This window comes from Hibiscus syriacus, unplaced genomic scaffold (assembly GCF_006381635.1).
Source record: "Hibiscus syriacus cultivar Baekdansim isolate YM2019G1 unplaced genomic scaffold, ASM638163v2 tig00110387_pilon, whole genome shotgun sequence".
Classification (NCBI taxonomy): Eukaryota; Viridiplantae; Streptophyta; class Magnoliopsida; order Malvales; family Malvaceae; genus Hibiscus; species Hibiscus syriacus.
In genome coordinates, this window is record NW_024062717.1 from 3,891,972 (window position 1) to 3,900,912 (window position 8,941).

The 8,941-nt window shown below is 34.1% G+C and overlaps 2 pseudogenes; both read right to left on the minus strand.

Annotated features, from left to right (window-relative positions):
* Positions 1-373: 373 nt before the first annotated feature.
* On the minus strand, positions 374-1,385 carry LOC120122626 (annotated as a pseudogene).
* Positions 1,386-3,139: 1,754 nt separating this feature from the next.
* Positions 3,140-6,979, minus strand: LOC120122723 (annotated as a pseudogene).
* Positions 6,980-8,941: the final 1,962 nt, after the last annotated feature.

Below are 8,941 nucleotides of genomic sequence, written 5' to 3' on the forward strand. Positions count from 1 at the left end.
GACTCAACATCAAACAAATGTCATTAATTCCCCATTCAGTAACACTCCAAATCCCCATTGCAGATCCCAACGCGATCCAGTAAAAGTTGCAAGCCATATCAATGTCTTCAACAGAAACAGTTACCCACCCAACGATATCTATTGATGGATTGAGTGTTTAAAGAACGCATATAATAGCATATACCAAACACAAACAATTAGTTGAAATAAAATGGAAAATTATAAAGTGATTAAGTAATTAACTGAAAAAACAATCTCATTCTTTTGGGACCTGGTTCAAGTATCCAACTTTTACATGTTGATAATTGAAAGAACCCAATGAAAGATATTAAACAGATAATTAACTAAATGGGTTCTTTAATTTATGGAATATATTAGTTTTCCTACTTGTTTTGCCTTCATCTACCTTCTTTTATCATTCACCTTTCTAGGGCAACGTGCTGTACTGATGCAAATCATTCCATTGTTGAACTCCATTCCAGTTGCTGCTTGTATTATCATTGCCATTGCCGCTAGTGGTTGGAGTTCGAGTTACTGGTGCAACATAAGAATTCCCGAAGAACCATTCATTGCTTGTGTCTTTCCTTGGATTCCCAGCAGCCGAAATGTTTTCAGATTTTGAAACCTCCAGATTCTGGAACAAAATGGGCAATGGCTTTTGTGCTTGGTTCTCATCAAGTGCCGGAGCTGAATAAGCAGTGGTGCTGCTATTTTCCTTTTGATTATCACCATCAAAGAGCATAGCTAATCTTTGCTGCTGCAACTTCCAGTGCAAATCTTGGTTTATGGAACTTAAAGACTCAATTGAAGAAGGAAAACTACTATTAACATTTAACGAAGATTCCATCTCCTGAATTGCACCACTAAGGCCACGGTTACCTGAAGGTAGCGGATAATTAAGAAACCCCATCAAAGAACTCGAGCTACCAGATGGATTATTTCCATCTCCAAATGAAGCAATCTGGTTGTAAATACCAGTTGCTGGTGAAGGGTTAAGCCTAGGAAACGAAAACCCACCGAGCTCAAAATCCATGGCCGGAGAAAGCTCATGAAGGAACTTCAATCCACCCATTTCTGAACCTGAAGCGGCACCTGACAGCCTTGAAGACGATTTCATCTTCTTGTTCTTCCGGCAACCACCGCCTATGGGCACCTTACGCAGAGCCCCACCTTTAGTCCAGTACCTCCTACAGGTCTTGCAGAAATGCCTGGGCTGAGTGAGACTGTAGTTGTAGTAACAAAACTTGGTGTTGGGAGTCACATCTCGGACACTCTAGGGTTTGCTCTTGTGTCTTTGATGAACTTGTTCTCCGGTTTCCACTCTTTTGAGTTTCTTCTTTAGAACTACCTGGTTTTGCAGGAGGCTTATGCTTATCAGGAGACATTATGGAAATACAACAGAATAAGAACACAGGAAGAAGGTGAAGGAAAAGACAAAGAAATTGTGGGTTTATCTCAAGGTTTTCTCAGTTTCCTTCCTTTTGCAGAGGCAACAGTGATACTCAATTGATTGGTTTCATGCATGGGTTAGATAGACAGAGAAAGAGAGAGATCTGGGTTGGTTTGGTTTGATGATGCACGAGGAACTTATAATATTCATCAAAGAAAGCTTTTTCTTATGCGCTATGGTTTAATCTCTGAGGTTATATCTGGATTTGGTTTTATATACACGAGCACAAAGACATTTCAAAAAATTTAAAAACATTTTAAAAATTTTAGAGTAAATAATATGAGACTTGAGAATATTTTGTTAAAAATATATTAGTTTTGAATTGTCAAATATATTTCTTAAACTTGATGAAATAAGTATCAATACAACTGTTAATACAATTATTTTTATAAAATAATTGAGATCTCAATTTTTAAAATTATTTTTATTGCCGTATTGATATAGTCTAATCAAGTTTACAAATGATCTTTGACATATTAAAATCATAAAATTCACAAATCTCATATTATTTATATATATGATTTTTAAAGTGATTAAATATAATCTTCTAAACATTAATTCATTGAGTAATTGAAAACAATATCTACATGCATGTGTCATTGTCACTTCTATATAACTCACTTGTGCTCGATTAATTACATATCTTCAAATGAGTGCATACTAATCTCTCCCATGGTCAACAATATTATTTAGGTATTTAAAGAAAATAGAGAAAGATATTATTCTAATAAAATTACCTCTTTGACGCATGGTTAGTCAATGATTTTGGGAAATAATGGAGAATTTCTCCCTTGGCAGTAGTGTATTTCATGGTAACAATTAAGACAAAAGTGATGCATTAAAACAAGAGGGATTGAAGTAGGTTTGGTTACGTAATGAAATATGGTTTTTGTCAGAGGAGTGACAGTCTTAGTGCCTTTGTGTCTTGTCCATCCCACTAGTAAACATACAAAATGTCAATCTATAACCAAATAGAACATTAGATATACATTGGACTACTCACGTACTACCCATGCTACAGTCTCACTATCAATTTAACGTGTCCAAGGACTCTCTCTTTCGGTTTGGACAATTATTCGTAATTTCTCTAATCTAGTATGCTACATGTATTTTTTGTAAGTAAAATAACATTAAAGTAAAAACAAATTTCGGGGTTTGTGTCCCTACCGATGGACACATTTAAGTATCTCAGGGGATGAACGTTAGATCGAATCGAGTCAAAAAAATTTTAATTATTCAAATTGACGAGTTTTACTTTCAAATATTAAAATTTAAGTGTATAATGAATTTAACGACAGTGGCGTGAAATTAAAATTTAGACTTATAAATTTAAAAAGTATAAATAGTAAAAAATATATTGATAATTTCAGTGTATAGTGAATTTATTTGATAATTCAAAGAGCTAGAGTTAAAATTAATTTAAAAATAAATAAAGGATAAATTTATAAAATATATATAAAAATAGAGACTTAAAATTTTATAATTATATCTCAAGAGTGAAGTAAAAATTATTAGAAATAAATAACACCAGTCCCCTTATTTTTCAATTTAGACTCATGTAATAAATTACAGTTAAAATAAATAAATTAGTCATTGAATAAATGAACTAATTTAACTATCAATGAATTTAAGCCAGAGTCAGGCTTGAGTTACACAGTATTTCTTCCTAATTCTATTTGAATATATCAGCTAATTGACTAAACTGTTAGGCCCTTCTAATCGAATGTAGTCATACATAACAGCCTCGAATAAGTTAAGGGTTCTTGTTTGTGTCAGATACATGGTGTTGTCCCCTTTATGAAATGTATATCCAGGTACGCTAATACTATACAATCTGTACAGTCCATGAATTCCATGCCTCGCTACGGCATTATCGTAACCGATTCTTTGGTTGTAAAATAAGGTCGAACGGCATTCGGATCGTTGAATCGAACCTGTGAATGCATCAGTAGAAAATTCATCAGTTAAAGACATATCAATGATAAAATGATGGATGTGAGATGAGAATTTTATGGTTCTATACCTGTACTTCAGCAAAAGAAGCTGCTGCCAATGCCAATCGGAGAGTGTAAGTTCCAGTCTCGTTTACATCTTGGAGATTGTATTTGATCTGCCATGTCGTCGGTTGGTTCGTATTGTTCCCTATTTTCCTGTAATTGAAAAACCAGACAATTAAACAAGAAACATCGTGAAAGACATAGGAGGACGTTGCAGAATTAGTGAGCTGAACATTTTACCTAGGAACATGAGCAAAGAACCAATCCCTCGAATAATTACTTGTGCCTACAGTGTAGACGAGATCGCCTTCACGATAAATATCGAGTATCGCTCCCACAATCCGTATTGTCTGAATCTGTTCATTGTAACAACATTAACCGTAAGTTGATGAACGTTGTGTTGAAATCTTACGCAAAAAGGATTTTTATCATGATTACTTGTCAGTGTCATCTTTGGAATTGAGTTCATAAACTGCGGGTATGGTTCCGGTATGAAGAACTCGGCGGCGTTCTGTCGGGAACTCCGATTTCCCACAATGTAGGGCCATCCTTGGAGGATCATATATAAGTGTACCCAATTCGATCTTATTCCCTGTATTCACATTGTTTAAGGGATGAATTTTCCTATGAAAGCTTGTTGAAATGCAAAAGGCAAGACCATGAGGCCAATAATATAAATTTTACCAGGTTGGATGGTGATGTTGAGATCTAATTTGTAGTTTCCAATGAAACCAGGGACCCAGGCGAACAAATTATAATTCCCTGGTCGGACTTTCTTATACTGAAATGACCAATATTGTCTGTTTGAGTCCAGAATTGGTAGCCCTTTCCTTCTGTTTCCATGAACCCGCGTCTCCAGGGGCAGCCAACCCCACAAAGGCAGATTTCGCCTGCATTAATGGCCTAACCATGTACCTAACACCAAGAAAATTAAAGTAAGATAAGCATTATGCAACACTAAATTGAATTAAATGAAGTATGACAAAACAGAAGAACTAAACACATACCGGTTTGCACTAGCAATTGGCCATTAACTTGTCCTCGTTGTTCTGAGTGAGAAAAATCTTCTGATCCAGTGAAATTGTAAGGCCAACTTTCGATTTCTTCACTCAACTAATTGTACCAAAAGGAAAATACATGTCAACATGATGAACTGAAAGAGGTGTTTTAAGAAATTCATGGCATGAGAAGCTGAAAGAGATATAAAAAACCTGTCTTTAGCGTCATTCCAGAGGATGTTGCGGTGGTCATCGTTGAAGGAGCGGAATTAAGGTAGATTAAGACCGGACCAAAAACCTTTTTCCAGGCCTCTCCTTGCTTATACAATGTGTCTATTTCGGTCCCGGTATAATGTGTACTAACAAACATCTACATCGTAAAAATAAATCAAATCAGATCAACACTACAAGAATGCGTTGGCTTATAAGTAGACTTACCGAAAGTGCAGTCGGACCAACATGAAAGTGAGGTCCTGTTTCTGCGGGCCACCGGTTCGAAACTCGTCGCTGGGGGTGATTATCCAAAATCCTACACCATCGTCGTCCGATATCAACCGTGGACCTTGTTATCTTTGTTCTCAGTAGAGTATTGGTACTTGCTCCACCTCTCCTTTAAGGCTTGGATTGGATGGATTGGACAATAGAACAGCCTCTTTGAAGTCAAGAGTCTGACTGCGGTGTTCGTCTCGATCTTCATTCCGAGGCATTATTCTTTGTATCGTGTCCGATACCGCCATGAACCGAAACCTGATTCGAAACATCACATGAAACATTGGCATATCAATTAGTTTTTTCCTAACAGAAAAAAATAAACATTTGGTGCATTATCAAGGGTTCATCTTTGAATTTGTACTTGTCTTCCTTGAGCTTGAAAGCAATCCTTAATTGGTACATTTGAGCATCTGGAAAATCTTCCTCGCGCTCGAAAACACCGTACATGTTAGACCCCCGGAACGCCGCGTCGGACTATGAACCTGGAAGAAATGTTACAAATAAGCATAAAGAACCATAAAAAAATTTGTCCTGTTTTTCTGTAACCTGAGATTGGTTACCTTTTTTGAATGTTTAAAGGAAGTGTCTTGCCATGGTTCCACTTTTTGGTGAAGGAAAGCTCTACTAAGTCATCATTTGTGTTATGACATCAACATGTTCGGTTTCCAGCTGCCATGGAACATTAAACATCAAAACAAATTTAAGATAAATTTCATGAAATCACTTGAGTCGAAAAACTTACTTGTCATACGCACTTCATCCCACACAATGTCCCAGTACCTAGGATATATGTGGTAATTATATACGACAAATCCCAATGTTAAAAATAATGTTATTTAAATCTGTGACAATTTGTACCCTTTATTGTGATTGTGGTTTCTACTTTCGAGCACATTTTGCATCTCTTATATTTAAGTCCTATCAGATAACCAGTTGGATTCTGGATAGTGACTTCAACAAGTCCATTGTCATAACCACCTGAAAAAAATCATCAGCTAATTAGTAATACAATGATATGAATAATAGTATAAGAAAGGGAATAGGTTCTTACTAGGCGATCACTTATTTGTAACCGGACACGAGTGTTACTGTCGTTATCCTTTAGGAGTTTTCTGCAATTCAAACATCCAAATATGACGAATTCTTTACATAAAAAGTTCAAATAAAAAGTACATTTTCAAAAATCGTCTCCGACGTCTTATTGAATAATGATTTTAGTGTTCTTTTTAATATTTGAATTCCAATATTTTATTTTAAGACATTGGTATTGGTTGACGTGAGATTATCACATTACACTTCTAATAAATAGTATGTGTCATGTTATCACTTTTGACACGTGCATGTGACAAGTCATCATGTTTTTGACACGTGACATAAACCACTCATCACTTTTGACATGTATATGTACCACATCATCATTTTATATACGTGTCTCAATGTCACGTCACGACATACTTGACTAATAGTTAACTAATTGTATCTATCTAACCAGAATATTTTATCTCAAACGAAATGTTAAAGATCAAAATATATATAAAATATACTACTAAAACGACTATTCTATCAAATTATCTTTATCAATATCTAATGCTTATCACAATCCCCTTAAGATCCCCTTAACCCTGAAATTTTGTCGGTGAGAATCGTTGAGATACCAACTCTAATAATAAGCTATAATGGTGTCATCGTTGCGGGTCAGATTCAACCATACACTGTGGTTTAGGTTCGAGTGTGAAAAAGCTATGTTGTCCTAACCAACAGCCCAGAATCAATGGAAAGAAGTCAAGGACGACAACACTTGATGATTTTAGTCGACCATAAAGCAACGGCCATAGGGTATGTACATTCATGGACTGTCATAAAAGCAATGCCATCTCCTGTTTCCGTTTTCCATACACAGAAACTAACATCCAGAAAGCTTAAAAAAGAACCTGGCTGGGATTTCATCAGAGCAGCAGAAAGGAAAAGAGATACTCGATCATGATCATTGTCACCCATAAAACAAGCTGTCTCTGGTGGCTCCTGTTCGCCACCTTCTCCATTATGTGCAACTGTAAAACATGCAATCGGTAAACCCTTGAGAGAACATAACTTATAAATGCAAATTTATTATTGGAAAACGGGTTAAAGAAATAGGAGTTACCAGGCTCAGAAGAAAACGGAAGAAAAATCCATGAACTTGACAATGAACCAAAAAGAAGAAGAAGAGAGCAATTTAATTCTTAATGGCACAAGGAACAATGCTGCACCCCCAATGGCTTTTATATACATAAGATAAAAGGACTGTTTTTAATTCTTTAGTTAGGCTTATAACTTATGACTCAGCTACGTTCTAAACCCGCTACACGAGTTACTTTTTTTGCTTTTTTATACAAATAATAGAACGTTAATGTGAATATATACATTTTGTTCGCCTTATGGTTATTTTAGAATAATGATGGGGAACTTTATCTTAAGGAAATTAAGCGTATAGAAAACCAGGAAAATTCATGTTGTTAGTTCTTGGCTTTGACGTCTGCCATTTTTCGTTCACCAAAATTTAGGCTACCACAACATTTTAGCATAATAATATATATTAAGTCCTACCATATTACTTTGAAAATTTTTCCAAAGAGTTTTGCTCCAATCAGGAAATCCAATGGACCGAATGTGAAAGTTGAAAAAGAAAGAAAAAAGTCAATTATCAACCATACACTTGCTTGCCTTGTCAAACAAGAATTGCAGAAAATAAAACTATATGATAATTCAAAATCTTCAATATATATATATATATATATATATATAATTATTTAAAAAATTACTCTAATTTGTTATACCACTTCATTGCCTTTTATTCATTCAGTTTGATTAGCCATAATTGGCCATGGCATTACTTGCTAAAAATATTAATTATCTTTAAGCAATGATGATTTTGGAATATTTGAGGTTATGAATTAGCTTAATTTCTAATGAGCCAATAATAATAATGTGCTGTAGCTTTAAATTCATCGGGTCAAGTCTTAATTTAATATATTTTTCATTCATTATATTTAATATAAATTTAATCACCATTTAATATATTTGTAATTTACATAATAGTTTGAGATTACAAGATAATATGTGTTTATAATTTTCTTAAAGACTGACAATACACACACTCTATAAACATAACTACTCGACCCCAAGAATTTGATTTAATATTTCCCCTCTCTATATATACTTTCTGAATTCAATGTATGGACAAATTGGTTCATGACTAATTTTTTAGAAATCAGTCGGGCTTCATTTAAAAATTCGATTTAAACATGTGTTTTTTTGGAGACTTAATTATGTCATAAATGCGTTAATTTTTTAATTTGTACACATTTCTTCATTTTTATACTTAAGTAGCCTAAATTATTTGATTAGTTGACTAGCTATATATAAGGATGAGAGTTAAAAGTTAAATATTAAATTAAACTTACAAAATTTATTTATATGTATATTATATCGCAACAATCTTTCTTAACCTTTCTTACATTAACAATATATATATATATATATATATATATATATATATATATATATATATCATGTAACGTAACTGTTCGAACTCAAGACCTCTAAAATTTACAACATTCTCTTTAACCTCCTTTAATCCTTTCAAATTATAACGTCTTATATATTTGAACACGTGCATATTGATAATTTCATTTCCATGAAAAGTTAGGTTTGGCCTAATTTTCTCCTCATGGAATGTGTACGGTCTCCAAGTCCTAGTAGCGAATGTTAAATGAATTCTAATTCTTGCCAAAGAGTTGGTGAAGATCCAATTAATAGCCAACGTGTAAATAAACCTAAATTAGATCCCAACGAGTAAATAAACCTGAATTATCTTTTGGACCAACCCACCGTACATCAATTTTGAATGAAATTGTATTAAAAGGTGTACAAACAACCTCACAATACACTTCAATTTCCAAATATAGAACCTAATTTTAGTCCATGTTTAGATATTAGGCACACAAGCCTGTTTACACGTGAAA